General features: G+C 43.0%; 1 protein-coding gene and 1 pseudogene across 1 annotated transcript in view; both read left to right on the top strand.

Moving 5' to 3' along the window:
* The window catches only part of ALK (ALK receptor tyrosine kinase), a 941,973-nt gene that overhangs the window by 106,458 nt on the left and 807,792 nt on the right, over positions 1-27,723 (top strand). The gene's annotated exons all lie outside the window — the stretch shown is intronic.
* LOC129331546 (60S ribosomal protein L17-like) lies at positions 3,101-3,627 on the top strand (annotated as a pseudogene).

Below are 27,723 nucleotides of genomic sequence, written 5' to 3'. Positions count from 1 at the left end.
TGAACAATAAACGGTCTGACAACCTACATATTCAAGAAAGATGGCTGGCCTTTGTAATTCCAGTGTAGAAATACCAATCCCCTGCCTCCCATCTTGTATTGCAACCTACATTAAAAGCACCAAGGTATATCTGCTAGCCCCAGTAGTCAGCACAGAAATGCTGTGAGGGAAGGCCTTTACAATCATGGCCTGGAATATCTTTTTATATATGTTTATTAATTACCAAGATTTTTATCCCTCCTTTCTGCCCTCAAGGCAGCTAACAAATTAAAACATACAAATGAAAATCTCATCTTAAAACCATTAAAACTAACACATAAATACATCATCAATTTTTATATATATATAAATTTTTATATCATCAATACATGCATATGTATTGTATGTATGTATTATATATACATCAATTTTTTATATATATATATATATATATATATATATATATATATATATATATAAATTGATGATGTATTTATGTGTCATATATACATATATTCTTTTGGAAAAGTACACACACGCACACACACACACACACACCCCTAGCCCGAAGAGCAGTTCTGGCAAATGACAAAGCTTGGGAATACTGTTCTGTCATTGTAGCTGGTCCCAGTAAAGTTTGGTTTTGGATTTTGATTTTAGGCTAGTACAGGTGCTGTTCATATGTGTGTGCATTGTCAGTACAGGCTCACAGAAGGAATCTCTTTACAAGGTAAACAACTACAATAGCTCCTAAAACATAGATTTGATTAATTAAAAACAGATTTTAATAAACATTAAAACAGAAATCAAATGGCACTTTTAAGATTAATCAAGTTTACAGAAACTTTTCTTAGAAATGTCTACTTACAATCTGTAAAGTTACTGTAGTTAAAAAAATATTGTTATGATAGTTTTAAAAGTTTATTGGTTGTATGTTTGGAAATATAAAAGAAAATGTTTAAAATCGTAAATAACGTTTATTTCAACATAGGAGTCTGACTTCACTTCTTCAGAGGCATATGTAATGAAAAATGCACATGAATTTTGTTTGTGTAAAGTGTTGCACATGCATCTGAAGAAGGGAGTCTGATTCACAAAAAATTATGCTAGATTAACATAATTATGATCTTGATAGGATCCAGGCTAGAGGTGTGCATAATGAAAAACAGAGAACTGAAAATACACATACAAATAAGTGGTTCGGCTCATTAAAGTGACTCCCAGAATGGCGGAACAAATTTAGGAAAGGAGGATGTAACTACTCCCCTCTCCTGAAAAGTTTTGTGTTTTGTTTCAGTTCTTACCTGCATAGTAGCCACGCAGGCAGGCCAGTTAGTGGTGGGCCATCCAGCAGCATCTTGTTAAGGAAGTCTGCCTACACTCAAATGCAACCAATTGGATCCACAGGGAGAGACGGGGTCCTTAGTGTTAACTCCATTGGTGGGAAGGAGATGTGCGTGGTGTGTACTTTTTTCTTCAGCACTTCCTGAGCAATACCATTTGGCATTGAGTGGCTCATAGGGATCAAATCTCAAAAGGTTTACTTTGCTCTGGGGAGGGAACAGCAGACGACATGGTGCCGTCAGCACCAGTGTCACTATCACCATCCCTTTCCGTGTGTTTTTACACACAATGCAAGGAAAAGCTGGAGGCATATCTCAAAAGGGATACCTGGGCTCCTGCCAAGTAGATTAGGGTGAGAAGGATTCACCCCTCATCATGGGAATGAAACTACAAGGAAACATATATCATCACAGGGAAGCACAGGGAAACATAGCATAACAATACATCTCAAAGGTAATTTTTTAAAAAAATTCGCTGCACTGTGTAAGTTGGCAGTGGAGTATTCTACTGCTTGCATGCCATACTGACTCTGCTTTGCTATTAAGTTTCCCGTCATTATGTTCACCTGCCAACACTCACTTTCTTTGGAGTCCATTGTTGTGTGAGTTTTCATATATTTCAGGAGAAACTCATTGGATCGATGGGTTATTGGACACTGTGGTTTTTGGTTAAGTGCAAATAGAGCCTCACATCCCCAACTCCCCCCCAAGAAAAGAACAATGTGTGCTAGCATGCATGCACAGCTGCCCAACACTGTCCTTGATGCATGCCTTCCCCAAGCATTCCTCAGGGTCCATAAACCACATTGTTGTGTGCTCTCAAACTCAATGGGTCAACACATTCGGTGCAATTTTGGTGCCATTGCATGCAAAAACATGCCCCAGGGCCTCATTTCCCCATCCTCCTTGAAAAGAACAGCGTTTGTGCATGTGTGTTCAACGCATGCACAATAGGGTGAAACTCATGAAAATAAAGAAAACTCAGATCAGATCCAAGCCAGCACTGCCCCAGCTGGAATGAACCAGTAATGGAAAGGAATAATTCACAACCCCCCTGGAAGCAAAACTGAAATGGAAATTTTCTCAGTGCACACCCCTAATCCTGGCATCTGTGCAGGTCACTATTTGTGCATTGGTTCCTTGCCCATCTTGGCTGTTAAAATCAAGTAAGGACCGCATAAATGAGCCCTTGACGTCTATTATAAATTGGTCACCAACTCAGGACACCTTCACCCAGCCAGGTGGTTATTCAGCTGCTAATTAAAAAACATTAAAAATCTCGACAAAAATGGCATGGCCAATTATTGCCCAGTCTCTAATCAGTCCTTTTTAGGCAAAATGATTGAGAGAGCAGTCGCTGACCAATTCCAGGACTTTTTGGATAACTCTGGTGCTTTGGAGCCTTTTCAGTCTGGATTCAGGCAAGGCCATGGGACAGAGACAGCTCTGGTGGCTTTAGTGGATGATCTCTCCACCTAAATTTAGACAAAGGCCATGCTTTGTTATTGTTTCTTCTGGCTCTATCTACAGCTTTTGACACAGTAAACCATGCTATCTTATTGATGTACTTTGGACTGCTTTAAATCAGTTGTCATGGGATGGACTCAAAGGGTCGCTGTCAGAGACCAGCTATCCCTAGAGTGGGAATTATCTTGCGGAGTTCCAGGGCACAATCTTAGCCCCCATATTTTCAACCTCTGTGTAAAGCCTTTAGGAGAACTCATATGTAGCTATGGCTTTTCCTGGTGGTAGCAATTCCCTTCAGTTAATCTCTGAAAATGGTTTGCTATTCATTTGATCCAGAGAACCCCACAAAGTCATGCAAGTCAAGGGGCTCCAACCTTCGAGTCCACTTCAAAAATACACATGAGGCAGCCCAAGCTACGAAGGGTATGCACATTTGGAAGGCCACCAAATATTTGAAAGCTATGACATTGAAGAAACAGTGTGTTCCCTTTTGTCATTACAATGGTGGGGTTGGCAGATGTGCTCAGGCCAAGCAATGGGGCTGGACCCAAGGGTGCTGGCCAAAGAAGAGTGCTGAGTTCCTCCTGTATATGTTCAAGAATGCTGAGAGCAATGCTGAGTAATTGAGCACATTCTGGTCAACAAGGCTCCCAAAATGCGGAGATGAACCTACAGGGCTCATGGTCGCATCAATCCCTATCTGAGTTCTCCTTGCCACATTGAGATGATCCTCATGAAGAAGGAGCAGATTGTTCCCAAGCCAGAAGAAGAAGTTGCTCAGAAGAAGAAGATATCTCAGAAGAACTTGAAGAAGCAGAAACTTATGGCTCGAGAATAAACTCTATGTTCAGTTCATATGTAGTTTTGGAATTTGATGCCACTAATATGCAGATGACACCCACCTCTATATCTCACTAGTTAAATCATCACAGGATGCAGAAGAAAGCTTGGATTGCTTCCTGATAGCTGTGGTCAAATGGCTGAAAGCAAACAAATTGAAATTGAACCCAGACAAGGTGGAAGTGATCCTCATTGGGAATGGCAGGTGGGGACGAGGGGCTGGCAAGCCTACAGATACAGAAGGCTTTTGCTGAAAGATAGTGACCTGCTTAAAGTCAGCAACAGAGTTTATATAAGGGATTTAAACCAAGGAATTCTCAATTCACCGCAGTTTCTTAACCGCTACACCATCTTTACATGCCTTTGGAGAAAGATATCCCATAGCTTTGTACAACATTGGAGAAACATGGCTACTTTCATATAACTTTAGGAATGTATAAAGTATTTGACTCTGTGGTTCAGTTTTATGGATGCTTTATACAATTGGAAAGTGATGCATGCTCTTGGAAGTCTAGAAAATGTGTTGTGAGTTGACTGTCCCTGAAATAAAGCATCAATTATCCTTAATCTCATTCAGAATGAGGTTACAATTACAGGATGAGGTAACAGCTGCTTGCTCAAATTGTTCCAACCAAGTACTTCCAGCAGCCCTGGCTTACAACTAGGAGTGAGAATGTAGAATGGCCGTGATCTAGCTTGTGGCAGCTTTTAGTGCCTGACCCATATGTCACATTTGGATTCAGTGACACCTCAGGGGCAGGGGCACCCATCACACACAGTTCCCCCCTTTACCCAACCTCATCACCAGCTGCTGTGAGCCCTGTATTCCCTTTCACACACAGCTAAAGAGTGCTTTAATTTGACTCTGCAGTCTGTTCCCTAGGTTTGGTTTCTGGCCCCAGCTCACGTAGGAAGCAGCTCTACCTGGCATTGCTCTCTGCTAGGGCTGGATCAAGGGTTGCTGGTGCCCAGGGCAACCCAAGTCCGGCACGCCTGGCACTATGTGATAACATCATTTCTGTGATGTCATCACACAGGGCAGAGCACACTGGCCATGCGGCAAGCCAGCTGCCCGGTATGCCATGGAGCTGGCAGCAGCAGCGTGGGTGGCTGGGAGGCCGCCCACACCATTCATTTGCCCCACAGGACAGGGGGCATGCAGCAAGCTGGCCGTCCCCTCAGTTGGGCAGGCGAATGGCACGGGCGGCCTCCCAACCACCTGTGCTGCTGCCGCTAGCTCCGTGGTGCACCAGGGCAGGTGGCTTGCCACATGGGCAGCACACTGACGGGGCGGCAGGCTTGCCATGCCCCCCTTGCCCTCAGGGCAGGTGAATGGCGTGGGCAGACTCCCAGCCCTCTGCTCAGCCGCCCGTGCACTCCCGGTGGCTGGCAGCTGTGCCTGGCACCCTCTCTTTGACGGTGTTGGGGGCAGACTACCCCCCCACCCCTCCCATTGATCCGGCCCTGCTCTCTGCTGCCTGCTCCTCACCATCTCCATCCCAGTGCCTTTCACCTCCTTGAGAGCTGTCTCTACTCTTCCTTTGAGCAAGATGCCTGCAAATAAGTCTTTCTTTCCCTGCCCTTGGCAGCCTTCTTTCCTTGCAGTCAGTCCTCCTTCCTCCCAGATGGCCCTGCCTTTTTATCAGATTCTAGCCAATGGAGGGGGGAGGGAGCTGCACTGCCCACTACAACCACACCCCCAGATCCTTTTAAACTCAGTTGAGGGGAGGGGCAAGCGGGCCCATGTGTAGATTTTGTGGTCCTTCTCTCTCACAACATGGAATATCATTAGAGTGCTAAGACAGAGTGGGAAATCACTTAGCCATGTGTAATTTATTTTGAGTTGTTCAGTGCTTGGTCATATCCTTTAAACGTGTGTTTTTATTGCATTCTTACTCATCCATGATACACCCAAAGGGCATCTACTAATAGGTAGAAAGTGCTTTCTACTAATGTGCAGCCTCTAACACCCACATTGGTTTTGCATACAGAGACATTGACTGAGTATGCTCATCACACTGAGCATACCAAATAAATTTTTCAGGCATGCTTTATTTGTGGCCTAAATCTTTAATGAATCATGCATGTTAAGATGTTTAATTCAAGAGTTAACTAGGAAAAAAAACCATTATAAAAATAACTAATGTTGAGACAAGACTCGTATGAGTTCCAGATTATTTGCTTATACATAGCAATTATATTGTCCAGACCTCTGCTTGGAATACAAATAAATTAAGCTATTATCTAGAGGGGCGACTGTTAAATGGAGTTACTTGTATATCAGATAATTTATTCCGCTGCAGTTTTATGTAGTAGGAAAACTAGCATTAGGGTCAAATATATTGAAACGTGTTGCTGAATAACTGGAAGAATATGACAGCAGGGCCAGCATCAGCACACAGCAAGGTGGGGCAGCTGCCAGGGCCCATGGCTTCTGGTGGAACCCACTGCTGCTGACTGCCTACTTATGCATCTCCTCTGATGCCTGCATTCATACCCTTTTGCTGCCTGCTTGGGAGTACTTTGTCACCCCAGCTGCATATTCTGCCTGGCACTGCTGAAGAAGGGCATGTGGGTGGTGCCCAAAGCATTGGAATTCCTAGTGGCCATGGAAGTGGCACTCCTAGTGCACCCACCACCATCTGGGAAAGGGTGTGCAGGCAGTACAGGTAGCAGCAGGTGGTGGGAGAGCTTGTGAGTAGGCAAAGGAAGGACATACAGGCAAGTGGGGGCTTGTGGCTGGGAGGGCAAGGAGGGGAGCCTAGTAGTGGGTATGGGGGGTGGGGTTGAGCAATATCTGCCCAGGGCTGCTCAAAATCTGTAACTAACCCTGTATGTCATCTGGCCATTCTGTTCATCCAAAATGTTTATTTTGGCTTCCGTGCTTCCTTGCTTATGAGCACTGATAAAATGGGCTCTGTGTGCAGAATCACCACCACTGCTCCCTGGGAAATATCACTAATTTGGATTTTATTCAAAATTCCTTGTCTGAATTTTTATTTTCTTGTGTGCTTGACATCTTGCTTAGCAGTGGTTTAGGAGTCTACGTTGTCAGATGCCCACATACAATCAGAAATTTCATTAGCCTTGAAATTCTGCAGGTGTTTTGTCTGAGCACGTGCTTCCAAATCCACCTCAGAAGTTTGGTTCTGCTGGAATTGGGTGGCAACTCTAACTTGTGAAGTGATATATAACAAAGTAGAGATTCTTACCTTGATTGCTTATAATGCTCAGATCTCAACTATCAATGAACTGTACCAACCACTTGGTGTGATTTTGCATAGGGGAAGTGACATTATCTGTATAAAAACTCAATTCTCCAAAAACCCATTAACCCATTTTCTTTCCTTCAAAAGAGCTGGGAGGAATCTCACAAGCAAGGTCTCCCCAGGGATCTACTGTTATGCTTCTTCTCCTGGCTCACATACAGGGCTTTTTTTTCAGGGGGAACGCGGGGGAACCTCTTGAAAATGGTCACATGGTTGGTGGCCCCGCCCCCTGATCTCCAGACAGAGGGGAGTTGAGATTGCCCTCTGCGCCGCTGAGTGGCGCAGAGGGCAATCTCAACTCGCCTCTGTCTGGAGATCAGGGGGCAAGGCCACCAGCCATGTGACCATTTTCTCTGAGGACAACCCACTGAGTTCCACCACCTCTTTTCCCAGAAAAAAAGCCCTGCTCACATATTATTTCTCACATGTATCTGCAATGATGAGGCCACTTTGTGCAGGTTTTCAAATGTACAGACCAGGTCTCTGTCATCTAAGGGCTTTGTCTCACATTGCAAAACATGGCAGATGAGAAAGGAAAAGTGAGTAAGCTTCCTCTTTTCATAGGTCTATTGCAAAGGAGGAACTCTCCTGAGGAGATTGTGAGCTCTGGATTGGGAAGCTACTCATGAATTTTTCCACAGGGGAGATGTACGAGTTCTTCCTTTTCACATAAAAGCAGAAGGCAAGAAAGTATGAGTCAGTATTCCTCTGTGCAAAAGAGCCCTGGAATGCAGCTGGAATACTCTTGCACTGTCACAAAAGATTACATCAAAAGGGGAAACAAACTTCCTTAAAATGAAAACTCGTCTTCTGCCATGATTGATGCACTGACATACTAAAGAAGTTTCTAAATGTGTGGCAAAGGGCAGGTTTGCTACAGCAGCAAGCTGAGCTAACTACTGTGGGATTTATTGCAGTGATTAATCAGGAGCTGGCTTAGAGGCCAACTTTGAAGCACAGTGCAATTCCCTCCTGAAATTGTACTCCTTCCTCCCATGCTCCTGCTGCTGGGACTTGCATAAACATTTTAATATTGCATGAGGTTGTCCCAGCCTGAACAATCATGCAAATGTTAAAACTCTGAAATGCAAGAAGGCCCCTAGAAAGAAGCCACTGCCCGTGGAATTTTCCCATCAGCTAAGATTCTGACTATTGAATTTCAGCCACCAATAATTTAGCCAGAAAGAAAGGTTCTTCACTCCTCATCTCTCATAAACATCTCAGCAGTGAGGGAGGAAAAGAACATCTCCCAAACAGGCAATCTGTATTGGAGCAGACAGCATTTGGAGTCTATACCCTGAGAAAGGAAGTTCTAGAATTACCCTTGAAGTTCACCAACTGGAGAATTGAATAGAGATGGGCACGAACAGGAAAAAAAAACTGAACATGATGTTCATTGTTCATTGCCATCCACGAACAGGGACTCACGAACAACCACGAACATGGCCCTGTTCACAAACATGTTCGTGGGGGGCAGCAGGCTCTCCTCCAGCTATCATCCAAGTCAAGATCCCTACTGCATCACTCCGAAACCTGACCTGAGCAGGCACCAGGAAAGATACCAATAATAAATAATAGCTTGGCCCCAGAGCCTGGCAGCAGCCCTGGAACTTGAAGGGGTAGATCCCTATCCCACCGCACACAAAGAAAATTCAAGCTCCAATGCACTCTATCAAAATGCCAACAGCAACTGTCTCTCTCCCTCTCCACTGTCTGCAAAGTCAGAGCTGGGAGCCCCCCTCCCCCCTGGTCTTTGCTCCCTTGTTGTAACAAATTTGGAGCTCCACACTTGAAAGGAAGACCTGCCTATCAAGCTAAATTGGGCTTTAGATTGGGGTTTCCAGGGCAACAGCAGGAGTTCAGACAATCCCTGCCTAAATTGCCAAGGGAATTGATTGCAGGTGCCAGACTGTCTGGCTCGACGAACAGCAATGAACAAGGCTTGCCACGACCACCTGTTTGTTTAGAATGGGGCCTCACAAACAGCCTGTTCGCGAACTGCAGATTGGGCTGTTTGTGGCTTTTTTTTGTTCGTATTGCTGTTCGTGCCCATCTCTAGAATTGAACTCTCATAGCTAGTTTCCATAATCATGCAAAATCACCCACCCCCAAATCCTTGAAACTTTGTCAGCCTAGTCTCTCTTGAAGGTGGCTGAACTCACAAAATGAGACCCGAACACAGAAGCGAGAAAAGTGTTCTCCCATTTCCTTGCATACTTCCTCTGGTCAAATTTTGCCCAAGGAAAATGGCTGGCAAGAAAAGTGTCAAATAAATTATGCACTTCCCAAAGCCACACTCAGGGTCAGGAAAGAATACTGGAAGGAGAGTGGAGTTACTCTTGCTCAGTGATTTAGAATCTGTGGACGGCAGGGTCTGGGTTAGGGTTAGGGGTCTGGGTTAGGGTCTGGGTTAGGGGTCATACGTTGCAAGTTCTTCCTCTTTCCCCACACATTCAGAAAAGAAATATGACCAACAATAAACACTTGTGCTAATGCAGCAAGTCTGAAGATTAGGCTGGGTGAAATGACTAAGATTTATAAACTGCCTTTGGGTTTAGAAAACTGTTGAGCCACGAGCTGTATTGATCTTCCAGATATATCTTAGGGCTCCATAAGCTTTGTCAGGGTGAGCTGCTTTGGCATCATGATGCTAAATTCACTTTATATCGAGTTGCACAAACAGTTGCACAGTTGAAGTTACATCTTTATAATAACGGCAAGCAGAGCAGAGCTTTGACTGCAAGTTATAACTGTATTTCAACTCTTCAGCCTCTTTAGGGACTTTTTCAAAGTTACAATTTCCAGCATAAAGATAAACTTTTATAAAAAGGTGTATTACTATATCATTTGAAGTCATGTGAGAGTGTCCCTTTTGTTGTGACAGTATTTGAATGTGCAGTTGCTGCTCGAGTCATCTGGATACATTTCTTTCCTACATGGAACTTCTGTCGACTGAAGTACCACTAATTCATTCTTTTGAATGATAAAATCTGAGTCTGACTGAATCAAAAAAGTTATTTTCTCAAAATATCTTTTGACTTCTTAGCATGAGTACATAATCTTGGGAGTTTTCTGAGCAGTCTTCCTCGAGGTCAGACTTGCTAATGAGCAGAGCTTGTAAGGCGGGGCGGGGGCGGGGGAGAATGGAGGTTATACAGCTATGTCATAGCTCACTTCTTTGAGCCATCTGAGTTTTTTATTCATCGTCTTTTATGTCCTACAAAGATGGTGCAGGCTCCTTAATCTCTGCTGTTTGTTTGCTACATAAATGAGAGGTGCTATGTGACAGGGGTAGAGAACCATGCTTCAAAATTTACAAATCACAGATATGGGCTAGGTGGTTTCAAGGGAGTCCAGCAATCTCATGACTGTACAATAATATTAAAGTTCACAACCATAAGCCTTCTGATATTGAGCTATATATTACTGTTCTGCAGACTGCACTTTCTGAAGTTTTTACCTTTTAAAAGTCTTTCACGCTTCGGGCCCACATTCCTCCAAGTCTGCCTATTCCAAACAAGCACTACCACTGTTTGCTGCCTGCAGGCTGTGCCTGCTCTGTGTGCCTGCACAATGCAGGACAAGGATATTTGCAACCAGGGTGTAGTCTTCACCATAATTAGGCCAAGCTTTAGAGTGCCATAACTATTCTCCAATGGCTTTCTGGAAATGGTGCAAAACTGACCTATTTCAATAAGGCTATGAAGAACCTGAAAATGACGTTATATCATTTCTGCTGAATTTTATTGATTTTGGTTTGGCTATTATTGACTTTTGTACAGGTATATTTTTCATCTTTTTAAGCAGCTTCAAGGCACACAAAAACATTTGAAATAAACTGTGTTGGCCTGTTTTGGCCAATAGCAACATTGCAACTATCACCTTTTTGTTCCAAGTCCCATGCTACAGACAGACAGGAAGGACTGTCTTCTAATGAATAATGTAAATCCTTAATACATCAACAGGGCACATACTAACCTTGTAGGTCTCTGACTCCAAGACTCAACCAACCTGCGCTGCCTAGCTTCATCTCACAAAGAGCTTTTCAAATGTTCTTCTGAATTAAACAGTCATAGTTGCTAGTAATATTGCAGCTTCTTTCTCTCCTGTCATATTTCATTTTAGATAACACTGCTTGCATTTTTGTACATTATGCTTAATTTTCAGTGCACTCAGCATATGCGGTCATTATGTAGACATTATTCTAGCAGCATTCAAGGGCTATCTATCTGTTTTGTATTCTATTGGCCCATTGCAGATAAAGCATCTGAAGCTATGTCAGCATTCATGCAAATCCATAGCTAAAGTTGCACACTGTACAATGTCCAACTGCACAACTGACCCAAACTGACCCATACAGTTTGCACTATTCAGTGTGCAATCTACCTCCATGAGCTACACTGCACATAGGCACAGTTGTTAGGATAGCTGCATAGTGTGTGTTTGCTCTGTGTCAGGCACAGTGCTGGTGATGGATTGACCCACACCACATAGTTGCTTTCACTTCACCTAAAATGGCTGCAGGTAAACAGATTCATAACATTGCTCCAGACCAAGGGACGTATCATCACTAATGATCTGTGGTTCACCACAGAGCTGAGTGACTTAAAGGACTGAAACTCGCATTGAAGCAGATAGAGTGCTATGGAGCCCACTGGAAGACCTTAGAAGCAGTGGAGTCAACAGCCAAGAAACGTTATCTCTTTGCAACCATTGTATCAACTGGTTCATGACCATCCTGATTGTCAGGCTATGGATGATAGGATACAGCAGACAGATCTCTGGACCATTTGCAGTAAGACACAAGTACTTAGTCAAAAGGATTTTATTCAGAAATCAGATCACTTCCATATACAGGCCCATAGGACTACTTAGAAGCAAGGCAGACATCTAAGCAGCACGAGTAGAAGTTGACATCATGTGAGAGAAACTTCTCTTTTAACATTCTAGTTTACTACTTTCTCCCCCCTCCCAACTGTAAACAATACTTCAGCGCTCTCTTTGTGTGAGAACGTTTCACATATATCATGTTGACTTACTAGGAAGCAAGACACAGCACTGTCTGGGAATGAACATAAGGTCATAAACACTGGAAGCTGTTACAGTTCAACAGATAAACACCTGTGAAAGCCTGAGAAAAGAATAGTTATGATACTAGCAAAGTGACATTGAGCTATAGCCAGATACACTGTGTTCAGCACAACAGAATCAAAATTGGCATGGATGGGGCTCAGACATGACGCCAATTATTTAAGATATCTTAACATCCTCTGACTCCTAAATCCGAACCTTTACTGACTCCAGAATAGACAATCAACTGTGACACTTCTGCAAAGTTTTTTTGCTGACAAAATAGCATTAATATGCTCTGATATTGATGGCAGCTGTAATATAGGTGAGGTGGAAGAAATGCTTAATACACTGTTTGATCCATTAAGGACAATTTTGACCTAGTTACAGTGAAGGATATTGACAGGATCTTAGCATCTGTGAAGGCCCCTAATTGTTGACAGGATGCTTGCTCAGCTTGATTGCTAAAATCATGTGAATACTACATAAATGAGCCTTTAATGTCTATCATAATCAGTTACTTCCCCAAGGTGCCTTTCCTAAGCCACTCAAAGAAGTGGTTATCTGCCCATAAACTTAAAAAACCATCCCTAGACAAATATGATGTGGCTAGTTATCTCCCAGTCTCTAATCTGCCCTTTCTAGGCAAAGTGATTGAGAGAGCAGTAGTTGACCAACTCCAGAACTTCTTGGATAACTTTCTGTACCTTTTTCTGCCTGGTTTCAGGCCAGGCTATGGGATGGAGATAGCTCTGGTAGCTTTAGTAGATGACTTCCATCTTAAATATAGGCAAAAAGGCATTCTTGTTTGTTGTCCCTCTTGGATATATCTGCAGCCTTTGACACAGTAGATCATATTGTACAGTTGATGCTCTTAGAAACAAAAGTAGGTATCAAGGGATGTGCCCTGGTCTGGTTCAAGTCATCATTTCTCAAGGAGCGGATTCCAAGAGTTGCTGTTGGAGACAAACTATCTTCAGTGTCAAAATTATCTTATAGGGTTCAAAGGGTGCAATTTTATCCCCCATGTTATTCATGAATGCTTTAGGAGAAATAATTCATAGCTATGGAATTGTATGCCATCAATATATGGTTGACACCCAGCTCTTTATCTCTTTATCCAAATCCTCTGGTGATGCAGTGGAGGTCTTAAATCAATGTCTGACAGCTGTGGTCAAATGGCTGAAAGTGAACAAACTGACACTGAACCCAGACAAGATGAAAGTGATGCTGGTTGGGAAGGCAGAGATATTGAAGGACATTGTGCTCCCTATTTTCCGTGGGGTTCAGCTGACCCTTGCAGAGTCTGTTAAGAGCCTCGGGGTTATACTGGATCCAGTGCAGCAGCTAAAAAAGCAAGTTAATGCAGCTGCAAAAAAAAGCCTTCTGCAAACTTTGTCTACCTTGGAAGATGCCCCCCTACCTTGACACAGCTGACCTAACCACACAGATCTATGGTTATACTACCATCAGTACTTGACTATTGGGATGTACTTTACATAGGTCTCCCTTGAAAGTCAGCTTGGATGCTCCAGTTGGTGCAGAATGCCGCAGTTTGATTATTTTCTCTCTCATTTTTCAGTGACTTCACTGGCTACCCAACAGTTACCAGGCTCAAGGTTTTGAATTTCAACATCAGCTATACCATCTTGGTTGCATCCACTTAACTGTCCTCCAATGTGACATATGTCATCAAGTGTCAACAATGCCCTTCTGATCTCTGCACCGCCCAGAGCCCCTGGGATGGGCGGTATATAAATTGAATAAATAAATAAATAAATACAACAAACATAAATGAATAAAGAGACAAAAATCTGATGTTAAAAACTACAGTAGTCATAGACAGGAGAATTTGTTAGTCTTCTCATTCACTGGGGTGAATCCATCAGTCTTCCAAGCCGCGTTCCACCAGAGCCTTCCTCTGACTTAAGTGGCTCTTCTTCCAGTGGACTTCCTCTAAGGAGCAAGTCTCCTTAGATTGGAGAAAGGCTTCAAACTTGAGCCAAAAGAAAGGTGGTAAATAAATATTGTAATAAGTACTTAAGTAAGTAGACAGACAAACATTGCTCAGTGGAGTAGTAGGACAGAAGTAGGATCCACTCCACTTTTTTCTTCAATAAAAAGAGCAAGAAAGGAGACGACACTGTGAAACTGCTAAATTGCAATTTGTCAAGAGATTTCACACTATCTCCTCCTCCGGCTTGTATAGAGACTTGGGATTTCTTACTCATTGTAGGTGATAACTATCTTAGCAAAACTTGAGACTTCCCACCCATTACAGGTGTTAACTAGCTTAGGATAACTAGTGAATTGTTTCTATATTTTTCTTGATTATGTGTTTATTTCAGGTAACTATATTTTTCTTTGTGCTTCCTGCATTTCATGGCTCCTTAATCCTGCTGTTTTTTGTTTGTTTGTTTTTCATACTCCGACATAAAATAACAGCATAATGAAAAAATTATCACTCCCTCTTGTGGGCTGTAGTCCACAAAAAATTGAGTTGTACCATGATTTCTGTTTATTTTTGCTGCAGCAGACTAAATAGGCTTTGTACTAACACCACTATCTCAGCCACCATTCTGTAGTTTGGCAATATGAGTATGTAGATCAGGAGAAAGATCTGTGTCAACGAACATAAAACTCATGCATCTGGGACACTAAAGGTCACACCACAATAAATTGATTATTCCAAGATGCAAAAAAATCTCTTTTTTGTTTTGGCTGGGGCAGACTAATAGGACTACTATTCTAGAATTTAATGTAGGTAGTTTTCATGTGTACATGCTGGGGGATTTCAGTGTCCTCGTCGACGATGCCACCTCTATGCAGGCTGTGGACTTAGTGTCAACCATGGCAGCACTGGGACTCTCCCAAGTTGTATCAGCTTCTATACATCAAGCGGGCCACACGCTAGATTTGATTTTCGGGATGGGGATACATGTGGTGCTGGAAGAGGTAGAAGCCATGCCATGGTCAGACCACTTGGCTGGATCTGCCGCCACCCTCACAAGGGAGGTGAGCTGATTTATGCTCACCCACGGAGACTCATGGATCTGATTGGCTTCCAGAATGCTCTGCAGGATCCGATGCTCCACAGCGGTTCATTGGATGAGCTGGTGGAGGACTGGCAAGGCCGGCTCTCCGAAGCCATCAGCGAGATTGCTCCCTGTCGCCCTCTTTGCCCTTGGGTCCGACGGGCTCCGTGGTATACAGAAAAGCTACGCCGGAAGAAGCAGGAGCTAAGACAGCTTGAGTGAGTGTGGCGACGAATAACAAGATCATCTTTTAGGATGCTTATGAAATCCTATGAGGTGATGGTGAAGGCTGTGAAGGAGTTCAATGTAGCCTCTATCATGTCAGCTAGCTCACACCCAGCAAAATTGTTTAATGTGGTTTGTTCATTGACCTCCTTGACAGATGGAGATCATCAGATTTTGAATTCAGATATAAGCTGTGAGGCTTTGGGAAGCTTCTTTGCTGATAAAATCTTGTCTCTCCACCACAATTTGCTAGCTACAGTTGATACAGTATGTGAACTAGAGACCCCTTGGCCATCTTCTGGGCCAACATTTGAACATTTCGGTCCACTCGACGATGATGGGATTGACAGGACCCTGTGAGCGGTGAGACCCACCACGTGCCTCCTGGACCCGTGTCCGTCATGGCTGGTAAAGGCCAGTGCCAGTGGAGTACGGAGTCACTTGGAGGCCATTGTCAACTTATCCCTGAGCTCTGGAGTTTTCCCTGGGGTGCTAAAGGAAGTTGTGGTGAAGCCTCTCTTAAAGAAGCCATCTTTGGACCCCACTGACCCGGCCAGTTACCGCCCAGTTTCAAAACACCTGTTCCTGGGTAAGGTGATTAAGCAGGTGGTGGTGGAACAGCTGCAGGGGTTCCTGAATGAAATCTCAGCCATAGATTCCTTCCAGTCCAGATTCCGCCTGGGGCATGGGATGGAGACATTGCTGTTCGCCCTCACAGATTATCTCCGCAGACACCTGGATCGAGGTGGATTGGCGCTGCCGATTTTACTGGATTTGTCAGCAGCGTTTGATACAGTCAATCACGAACTTCTGACCTACCGCCTCAACGACGTGGGGATACGTGGGGTTGCCTTTGCGGGATAAAAGTGTAGAGGCATGGAAAGAAGAGCCGTTTGTTTATGGAAAGATGTCTTTATCTGTATCAGTAAATTAGGTAAATCAATGAATAAGTCAAATCATACAAGTAGCTATCTAATAGATAACGAAAAGTAATGAGGCTATACAGTAGCAGGGCTGTGTGTCTGCATCTGCTTCAGCGTCTCACACCTGCTTGCTGGTAATTAACCGTTTTATGGCTCCTAACCAGGATTGACTCTAAGCCAAGGTTACACTTCCAGGTTAGGTCTCACAGGACCCAAACAAATGTGTTAACCCTATAATGACTGGAATTTAGGACTTGCCAACTCCCAACAGCCTTGCAGTGGCTGGTCTCCTTTCTCCATGGTTGAGGACAGAATGGCGCTTGGAGCATGCCTTTGATGCCGTTCTGGAGCGTGCCTTTGATGCCGTGACTGGGTGGTTGAAACAGAGTTGACTGAAATTAAATCCTACGAAGACAGAGGTCCTGTATTTGAGTTGCGGGGGGGTTAGGTGCCGGACTCTGACTCCTGACCCTCGACAGGGTGCTGCTTACGCCAGTGTCATCAATGAGGAGTTTGAGGGTGATTCTGGATGCCTCCTTGAAAATGGAGGTTCAGGTTGCAGCGGTTGCCAGGCCCTCTTTTTTCCGCATGCGACAGACCAGGCAGCTTGTCCCATACCTCTCAATCAGTGACTTAACTACAGTGATCCAGGCAACGGTCATCTCTAGGCTGGACTGTAACTCGCTCTACATGGGGCTTCCCTTGAGCCTGACCTGGAAACTACAGCTGGTTCAAAATGTAGCAGCGCATGTTATTGTAGGAGCACCAACTGGAGCGCATATAACACCTATATTGCGCCAGCTGCTTTGGCTGCCAGTGGAGTACTGGATCAGATTCAAGGTTTTGGTACTAACCTATAAAGCCCTATGCGGACTGGGACCAGTGTATCTATGAGACCGCCTCTCCCCATATGTGCCCCAGAGGATGCTCTGATCAGGAGAGAAACATCTATTGGTGGTCCCTGGCCCCAAGGAGGCCTGCCTGGCCTCAACCAGAGCCAGGGCATTCTCGGTCCTGGCCCCAGCCTGGTGGAATTCTCTTTCTACTGAGACCAAGGCCCAGTAGGATGTGCTATCATTTCGCTGGACCTGTAAGACAGAGATGTTCCGCCAGGCATATGGTTGAGTTCAGGCTTGGCTTCCACCAGCTGAAAAATGGAGACGAATAAAATCTGAACCCCTCCCTACTAAAGTTGTCCACCACCATATCGTGTCGAGTTGTGACTGCTGTTATTGATTGCCGCCATCTGAATATATATTTTTTCTATTTTTATATGTATTTTTTAAAATTAATCTCTTATGGTTTTAACTGACTAAATTAACTTTAATGTGTTTTAATATGCTGTAATCTTCCCTGAGTCCTTCGTGGGGAGGGTGGAATAGAAATCTAAATAAATAATAAATAAAAAATGAATACATTTCACTGTAGAACTGAGGTCCCCAACCTTTTCGAGCCTGCAGGTGCCATAGGAATTCTGACAAAGGGTGGTGGGAGCAATCACAAAACGGCTGCTGCAAGAAGCAGAGCCAAGTACTGAAAGTGAGATTATGCATATGTGTTATGTGCCATCAAGTCGCCTCCAAGCTATGGTGATCCTATAAATGAAAGACCTCCAAAATGTCCTGTCATTAACAAACTTGATCAGATCTTACAAACTGGAAGACATGGCTTCTTTTATTGATTCAAGCCATCTTGTTTTAGGCCTTCCTCTTTTCCTATTACCTTCCACTTTTCCTAACATTTGCTGATTCTGCACACGTTGTATAATGCACTTTCAGTGCACTTTATCAATCGTTTGAGGTGGATTTTTTGTTCCGCACACAAAAAAATCCGTTCCAAATTATCTATAAAGAGGATTGGAAGTGCATTATACAACGTGTGCGGAATCACTCATTATTGGCTTTTCCATAGAATCTTGTCTTCTCATGATGTGACCAAATACGATAGCCTCAGTGTCAGGCTTGATTTTATTAGGAGCCCACTTATTTGTCTTTTTGGCTGTCTATGGTATCCACAAAATTCTCTTCCAGCACCACATTTAAAATGAATCACTATTCTTCCTGTCAGCATAGAGGTATTGCATAATAAAATTCCCAAGCTGAAGCTGAAAATATACATAGAAATTACTGTTTCAAGTCATTACCTTGATTGTCCAGAACATAACACAAATACAAGTTGCTTGGGAATAACAAAACCTCTTCCCTGGAAAAAAAACCTATAGTTTTTTGCACATTTTGATGCTTACCAGCCATGTAGCATGAACACATGTTTTTCTTTGATTGTGCTGATTACCTGGACAATGACATTTCTCCCTGCCAATCAGAGGAGCACAGAGCACTCCAAGACAATCTCAAACTTCAAAGAGCAGCCGTTCTCACTCACCCCCGTCCTTTATGGGGTGGAGAGTTTTCTTTCCCTATGTCCCATTGTCCAATTTGCTTGAAACTTTGGGGGGTTCTTTGATGGATAGAGTATGCTGGAATTTTGGTGATATTTGTTAGAAAAATGACTCCAGCCTTCTGCATCCCCTGAAAACGTCCCACAAATGAAATAATGGAAAAACTGTCTATCTTGTTCATTATTTTGCTTAAAAGGCCACAACAAGGAATCATGGCAAATGGAGAGTTTTCAATGGAAAGTTAATTTTTTAAACTGTCAACCAGTGACAACTGCAATATGAACCGAAGTTCAAAATGAACCAGGCTGGTTCGTGAACCAGCGGTTCGTGGGAGCTCATTTCTCACGAACTGTGATGAATTTTAGCCCAATTCATTTGGTTCATATTTCGGTTAGTTACTGCAGACAGCCTAGTGTCAATCAATCAGTTTCCTAGCAATGGGGAGGATGGGCTCACTGCAGACCTTCTGCTGACAGAGAAGTGACGTTTTTATGAACCGAATGAATTGGTTCGCAAACTGGGGCAAGTTTGTGAAAGTTTGTGGTTCGTGGTTTGTGAAACGTGATGAACCACAAACTGCACAGTTCGGAATTTTCCTGGTTCGTGCCCATCTCTAATACATACCTCTAATAGTAACTCTACAACATTTGAGGCAGAAACTTTATTTAACAGGATACCTTTTAAAATGAACACACAGAAATAGTGAAAACCCTTGTGGTGTGGTGGCAGTTATTGCTGAAGAATCTGCATAAGCCTATGTGCACAAGTTTTCCAATGGCCTGTCAGAAACCTTTCTGGGAAAAACCCCCACCTAGCCTTACCCACTTTCTAAAAACACCTGGCAGGCATCAAGAAAGGTGTTGAAGGCTGCCTTGGCAACCATATTTTCCACTTTGTGGACCTAATGGAACTATTTGCATTAGTCCCCTGTATGCACCAAATGTATGCAGCCTCCACAAAGTCTGTGGCACTCTGAGGCCACTACTATTCAGTCTCTCACATCTCTCTTTAGTAGACTGCAATCTACAGCAGCACCAAAGCAGCACTCCTGAATAAATGAAACTATGAACAATTGTTTCCTGGCTCAGGCAAGAAACAACAGTCTTGTATGACATCTAAGTGCATAAGTAAACATTACAAAGAATATGGACTCATTGATACTATTGTATCAAGTCCCACTCTCCCATCATTACAATGTACATTTCCCTATCATTGCTTGCAAATAGCAGAATGGAGAAAGTATTATTATACCAGGACATTGACAAGCTGAACTAAATGTTGCAGAGATGAAAGGCAGTTGACGCAAGACTGCCATTTTCAGCTTTAGCTCCACATTCTTTGCAGCTTTGCCTAACAAATAATACATTTTTCTAGACTCTCCACTACTCTATAACAAAACTTTCCATCCCTGACTGAACAACATTTACCATACGTGCATGATATGTAAGGTTAACATGTAGTCAACAAGCTTGTACAGTTAGGTGTACTGGGAGTTCATATCTCCATATAAGTTCAAAATCCTAACTTGAGGCCTCACCTTTCTGAATCATTTGACTACCTACATTTTCCAACTTTATTAACCGTGAAGTAGTAATTACCTGCCATTTCTACTGCACCTTTCATCCATCAAGATGATCAAACTCTTAGCAAAATCCAGCAATTACAGAGGGCTTCTGCTGCTGCTTTAAGAAGTGTGCAGAGTGCAAATAGAACAAGCTATCAGCTACCTCTGAGGTATCACATCTCATCAGAAAAATGAAGGCTGAGAACATCTTATTTGAGTAGTCAGTCCATCTTTGCATTTGGCTCAGAAGACAAGTGTATGGAAATAAACAGCAATCTCACTTTCTAACAGTTGCACATTTTATTTTATTTGCTTACTGTGCAAAGTGGAAACATTCAGAATTAATAATTCAGTCGCCACCTCTAATTTATGAGGGACATAAAAATAGCCATACTGTGCCAAACTAGAGTTCTTTAAAAGTTTCTCATGGTTGAAAAACTTGACCAACAATCCGGGGAACTATTTTAGGCAAGGCCAAGAACTTGTACATAGCAAATAAAACTTCAAACTTTTTTTGTGCTGAATAGCAGAGCCCATGCTGTATAACAACTTGTTTTGAATTTCCTTAGATTTAAAAGTGATACATCATGATGCATGTGTTGGGTGAGATGCTGCTCAAGAAATCTATTGTGCCATGATTGGACTAGGGAGAGCCTAAGTTATTTGCTCTGCCCTTCTTAAGACCAAGCAATCTTCCATATCTTATGATTTTTTTTAAAAAAGAAGCCTGTGTACACTTCACTATAAATTATTTGTATGCCACTTTTCTATTCCAAAATAGGGTCCCAGGGTGGTGAACTAATTAAAACCACCAACAGCTAATTAAAACAATATTACATTTAACATACATTTATAAATACATTTGTAACTACAGTAAAAACATACCAACGTATAAACACATACACATACATGGCCAGGGAGGAGGCCAATAGGAGGTTACTGGGTGTATGCCAAATGAAGAGTCTTCACCCACTGGCAGAAGACATTGACTGAGAGAGAGAGAGTCGAAACTGGGAAGGCCCTTTCTCAGGTTGCTAACTATCTAGCCTCAGATCACAGAGGCACCCAAAGCAAGGCCTCAGAAGATGAAACTTATATTTTGGCAGGAAATGAGCTATACTATCATCACCTGCGCAATGGTTATCAACTCTGCAGCATCACATGGAGCAGCTCTGGACATTGCAAGAAGACACATGAATCATGCAAGATGGTGGTACATGCAGGAGCATTTGTAGCTGCCCCTGCTGATTATGTTAAATTTTAGTTGCCCTCCCTACCGAATTACCAAATTACCAGCTGGCTGCCACATTAGGAGGGAATATTCCACCTTGTACTTCGTGTGTGTTGCTGGTTGTGGCTTGCCAGACTCCCATGTGAGAATCTTATCTGACTGGTGAACCCAAAACCTCCAGTGTCCTTGGCTTACTTACTATCATCTACTGTCTCTTCAATGACTATCCATGTTGCTGCTGCGCCGATAACCGAGCACCTGTCATTATCTGCTGTTGTTGACATTGAGGTCTTCCTGGAGATCCCTTGGTGGGTTTGAGGATTAGTGTCTGGCAGCGTTCATTCTGCTGACTCTCTTAATTGTTCAGCTGACTGTCGATTGTGTTTGCTGCAACCTGGTTTACCAGGATATTGGGGGAAGTAGAGTTGACTCTTTTATATACATAGATTGACGGTGGAGTTTTAGACAAGGTGGATCATTGTTATTAATGTGTGGTGTGGCTAGCAGGAATTGTTATGAATTTATATAGTAGGTGACGGGTGGCATTAATGGTTATTGGTGAAGAGGCCAGCATGGAGTTGGGAATTCTAGTAATCCAGGGACAGGGAAGGTATGGCAGTGGGGCCCGGTCATGGAAGGGGGAAGGGCACTGAGATATGGTATGGCTCAGTATCCTTCCAACCTGTGCTCCATCCTGAGATATGCTGATTGTGGAATTAGGAAGATAAGACTTTCTTCAGCACTAGTGTTGTGCAATGCCAGATCCATTAATAATAAAAGCAGAACGCTGCATGATTATTTTGCAGCAATTGACATGGACCTGAAATGTTTGACTGAGACCTCGGTAAGGGAGGGTGAGACAGTTGCCTTGAAAGAACTGCCCCCCCACCAGGTTTCATGGTGCTTCACCAGTCCTGGAAGAGTGGACAGGGGGAGGGGTTACGCTGCTTATTCTTGAGTCTTTCTCTTTCAGGCTGCTCCCCACCCCAGTGATCTCTGGCATTGATTGTGTGGGCTTGGCTTTGGATGCTGAAGTGAGTTTGGCTATCTGTCTGGTGTACCAACCATCTAGTACACCAGCAGCTACCTGCTGCACCTGCTGGAGGTGGTGGCAGGCTGGGCCCTGGAGTACCCCAAGCGTTTGGTTTTGGGGGATTTCAGTGTCCATGCTGACAACGCCACCTCCCAATAGGCTGTGGACCTAGTGTCTTCCATGGCAACACTAGGACTCTCAATTTCTATCAGCTCCTATGCACCAAGTGGGCCCCATGCTGGATCTGATCTTTGGGATGGGGATACAGATGGATTGGGACATAATTGAAGTTGTGCCATGGTCCAACCATTTTGTCCTGAAGGCCCACCTGGGCACGCCAGCTTCCCCCACCCCCGTGTAGGCTGCAAGTGGATTTATACTTTCCTGCAGAGTCTGATGGATCCAATTGGTTTTCAGCCTGCTCTGTGGGATCCAATGCCCTCTGATGGCTTGTTGGATGAGCTGATGGAGGATTGGCATGCCTGTCTTACTGCAGCCAGTGACGAAATCGCTCCCCATCGCCCTTATTAATGGAGGCCCAGGTCACAGCAGTTGCGAAGTTAGTGTCCTTCCATCTCTGCCACATCACCTTTCAACCCACGACCTAGCTGAAGTGATCCATGCAATTAACACCTCCAAGGTTGGACTACTTCAACTTGCTCTATGTTGGGTTGCCCTTGGGCCTGCTCCAGAAGCTGCAGCTGGTCCAGAATGCAGCAGCATGTGATCTAACCAGGACTATGTGTTGTGCTTTGCTCTGAAACCGTTCATGGGGAGAGTGGATTAGAAATGCAATAAATAAATAAAAATATAAATAAATAAATAACTTTGGCTTCCATTTTAGTATTTCTACTGTAATTTTCAAAGAACAAGGAAGAAGAAATTGCTGTGTAATGGACAGAATATTGGATACAGGAGGGACCAGAGTTACTCTGGTTAGCAAGGATAAAATTAGAGAATCCAAGATATGTCACTCAGAGGAAGACAAGGTTTAAAATATTACTAACAGTAATACTAATAATGGATGCTGAAAACCCAGAAGTGCTTTCTTTTTGTAAAGTCTGAAACTGATTGCAAAGATAAGTCAATTTGTCGAGACCCAAGATGAGAAGGAAATGAATCACAGAAGTCAAGTCCAAAATTAAAAAAAGAATAGTTCACACTTTGCAGCCATCCAGCTCAGTGGAACTGGTGAAAGATTCTTACTGCAGCAACTGAGGTACTGTTACTAGGGTTGCCAGGTCCCTCTGTCCTCCCACCTGGCACTTACCTTCTGCTGGCTCTGTTCTAATCCTTGTGTGCAAACTTTGAACATGTGCGCTCTGGCATTAACGTGATGACATTACTTCTGGAAGTGACATCGTCATGCTGACTGCGTGGCAATGTCACTTCTGTAAGTGACGCCGTCACGCCAGTTGTGCAAGCACTCCTGCGCTCCGCAAGGAGCCATTTCTGCCAGTTAGGGGCCCAAATCATCCCCAAACAAAGCATGCAAATGCTCCCATGGGCCGCGTGATGTCATCACTTATGGAAGTGACATTGCTGCACCAGTAGGGAGCATGCATGCAGAGCATGCTCTTGAGGTGCCTGCTGGTGGCAGGCAAGCTCCAGGAGCTTGTCCCTTCCTGCTGATCGCCCAGCGATCAGCAGGAATCCTAACTGTTACTCGTTCAAAAAGAGATGTACCACCATGAGTTTCTCAAGTCTTTCTTTGACTAGGTTATACTCTCTAGAGTAGTTTGTTCTAGTTCTTTTTGGAAGTTCTGCCATTGAGATGCAATCAGAAACTACATTTGCACTGCTTGTTAGTCCAAGAAAGTAACACATTTGATCATGGTTTTACAGAACAATACCAGCATGGATTCAAGTTCTCCCCATAGCTGGAGGCATAGTTAAGCTTCAGAAAATTGCCAGTTGCTACAACAACAGTGTAAGCTGTTATGGTACAATTAGCATAAAGTTTGAAGACATAGTAGTAACACCTAGAGATGTGCTAGCTACATTCAGGTGATACTTCTGCAGTACATATTTGTAGTTTTATCAAGGCTTGACAAAGAATGCTTAGCACTCCCGCTAATTAAAAATGGATCAGACCATCAGAACAAGGCTTTCTAAAGTGCTTGACTGAATATTTGGCCTAAAAAAAGTCCCCCGTGCCTTTTCTTCTATTTACAGCAGTTCGTTTAACAGCACCACTCTATCAGTGACAGCCACATTTTGCTGTACTACTTCAAAAGGAATATAAAAATAAAGCAAAAGGTACCTTTTACTCCTTTCAGCATTGGGGAGAAAGGGTGCAAACAAATTTAAAAGGTACTTTTTAAACTAACTTTATTTTAGTAGATAATATATCTGTGCTTTCTCATCTCCATTAAATCTTTTTTTCTAAGCAGAATGTGAGACCATTTCAAGCACTTCTTTTGTGTACAGGTTCTTCTGCTGAAACCTTTGAGGCTTAATCATACTTACTGCTGTGAGTTTGTGATACTAGATGGTGTCTATCATTTGCCCTGTGAATCTCAAACTGGATAGAAATCTGATGTCTTTAAAGTCCCAGGGCTTAAAAAAGCTTAGCAATGAGTGGCTGGTTTCTTTATCTTCTCTATTCCTGTTCTAGAGTTGCTTGATATGGGGGAGAGGGGGAATGAAGGGGCACATGATCTATTTGCCATTGTTAAAGAGGAAGGCAATGCAGGGCTCCCCCATAAGGAATTCCAGGTTCCTTCCCTGTAATTGGTTTTTCAAATGAACACACGATATTGCCTCATAGTGAGTCTGGCCATTGGTTCATGTAACCCAAAATCATCAAAATTCAGAACATATCTTCACTGTTCACAGTTTTTGCTTTGAATAACAGACCCCTGTTTATTCCTTGGTGCTTCAAAACAGGCCTCTGTACATACCAAGCTACACATAGTTTGCATAATTACCTAGACAGAAATATCTCATGCCATAAATGTTTGTTTAGGAAAAGTGCATCCTTTGTGTGTGCATGAACTCGTGAATTCTGCACTGCAAAGTAAGCAACCCAGTGATTGAGTACATGATCATGTACCTTAGTTTCAAAGAAAAGAGTCAGGAGCCACTAATCTTGGAGAGATTCTCTTATCTTTTAACTTACTTATCTTTATTTTAACAACTACTCACCCACAATGATAAACTACTTAACACTAACATGGATACTGGTACCAAGGCCTGCAACAAACCAAGTTCCCCATTTTGCTCTCATATCAATCCGAGCAACATCAACAGTGGACCCAACAACATCAGCCATACCATCTCGGGTTCATATTCCTGCTCTTCTTCCAATGTGATTTTTGTCATCACATGTCAGCAATGCCCCTCCACTCTCTACATTGAACAAACTTGCCAGTCCATTCAACAAAGAATTAATGGATATAAGTCTGACATCAGGAACCCAAACATTCAAAAACCAGTGGGGGGACATTTTAACCTTCCAGGACATTCAGTTGCTCACCTAAAAGTAGCAGTTCTCCAGCAGAGGAATTTCAAAGGGAGATTAGAAAGAGAGACTGCTGAATTGCAACTGGTAACGAAGCTCAAGACAATGCATCCACTTGGACTGAATCAACACACAGGCTTCCTGTCTCATTACCAATGCTAATCTGTCCACACCCGCCACCCCTCTGCATATCCCACACTATCCAATCACACCTGCTATTGTCATTCACTGGCTGTTATCGGCCGTTTCCACACGTTCACTTATCACGCTAATTTCGTGCCATGATTCCGTTATATGCGACCCCACAATCAGGATGCATGTTCGCAATTTGTTTTGTCTCTTCACGTTTTGTTGCGCTTCCAGAAGTTCACATTCTGAACCAGAAGCGGAAGAGGGGGCGGAAGATTTGCTTGCATTGTTGTTGATGATAGCGTGTTTCTGCCCCCTTTTAATTAGCAGTGAGATTTACGCTATATCGACATATCGAAATACAAAAAATTGACTCCCCCTCTCCCCCATGGTGGCCTGTAATAGGCTGGATGATTTGCCCACCAATTTTCTGTGTCAGTCAAGTATTGAATGTTATTTTAAAAGATGGCGCACAGGCTACATGACCCATGGGCAGCCGTTGCATTCCGTGCCAAAACCATTGGCTTTTACATATCAGAATTGCACTATTGTGCTGTATGAGATCATTTTTTTTTAAAAGGGAGGGAGTGTCTTTTTTGCATAGCACAAACACAATGGAGCACTGGAAACAATCCGCTTAAGAGAGATAAATAATTAGACTGTGGATAGTGTGGTGTTTGAAACAGTTGTACGAGACATTGCAGAAATGCAATACTTTTGATAATTTTTTTTAAAAAAAAGGGAAGAAGGACTGTTGACAGGAGCCTGCAAAGGATTTTGTGGCTCCAGCTCCTGGACTGAAAAAAATTTCTTCCAGCAGAAGCGAAAACCAAAAGGGGGATGGGTAAAATCTCCAGACAAGAGTTTCCAACCATTACGAGACATTTCCATTTGTTCTCACAAAAGTAAAAAATGCGCCAAAAAAGTGCAACAAAGCAGAAAAAGAGAGAAATGCTTGATCGAGAAAAATGCAACAATAACATAAACAGTTCAGGTTGACACGGGTGGGTGACTGAGTATAGTGGAAAAACCACAAAATGAAGTGCTGGTATAGCGCAAATTTGGCACTATAACTGAGCGTGTGGAAACGTCCATCACTTGTCTTCTGTAATAACTCCAAGATATAAGGACAGATGGACTCACATTCTCGCTTTATCTGAAGAAGTGAGCCGTGACTCACGAAAGCTCATACCCTACCACTAATTTTGTTAGTCTTTCGGTGCTACTGGACTCTTACTCTTTTCCATTTTTAACTTACTACGTTATTTGATCTACTTCTTAAACATATAAATAAACCTGGAGCTTTAGTAAGTTCATAACTTATTATTCTAGGATCACTCTGAGACAATTGATGTTTGTGCCAGTTTATGAACCAACAAAAAGCTAAAGGTTGACCTATGCACTTCGGAAACTAAAAAAAAACTACTAAAGGATATAAAATGTGGTATTACTAGAGAAATTTGAAGAGAGGAGGGACAGGAAGGAAGGTTCTGCAGAATTTTGGAATTTCACCCTGTTGATGGTCAGAGACAGGCAATGTTCTCCCAAGCCTTCCTATCTTCCTGCTAGAGCACCACACTGGGGTGTATAACTTAAAACAACTGCAAGGGCTGAAGTTACAAAAGGGTGCCTTGATTTCTCCTTTAAGAGTAATGAGAACTTCTGCTTTTAAAAGAAAATAAGTGAGAGAATAAGAGGAATCCATGGCTATTTCTAAAAATATGAATTTCCAAAGAAGAAATTCTCTGTATTGT

Source organism: Eublepharis macularius, chromosome 1, assembly GCF_028583425.1.
Source record: "Eublepharis macularius isolate TG4126 chromosome 1, MPM_Emac_v1.0, whole genome shotgun sequence".
Classification (NCBI taxonomy): domain Eukaryota; kingdom Metazoa; phylum Chordata; class Lepidosauria; order Squamata; family Eublepharidae; genus Eublepharis; species Eublepharis macularius.
This window is presented reverse-complemented; position numbering and strand designations above follow the sequence as displayed.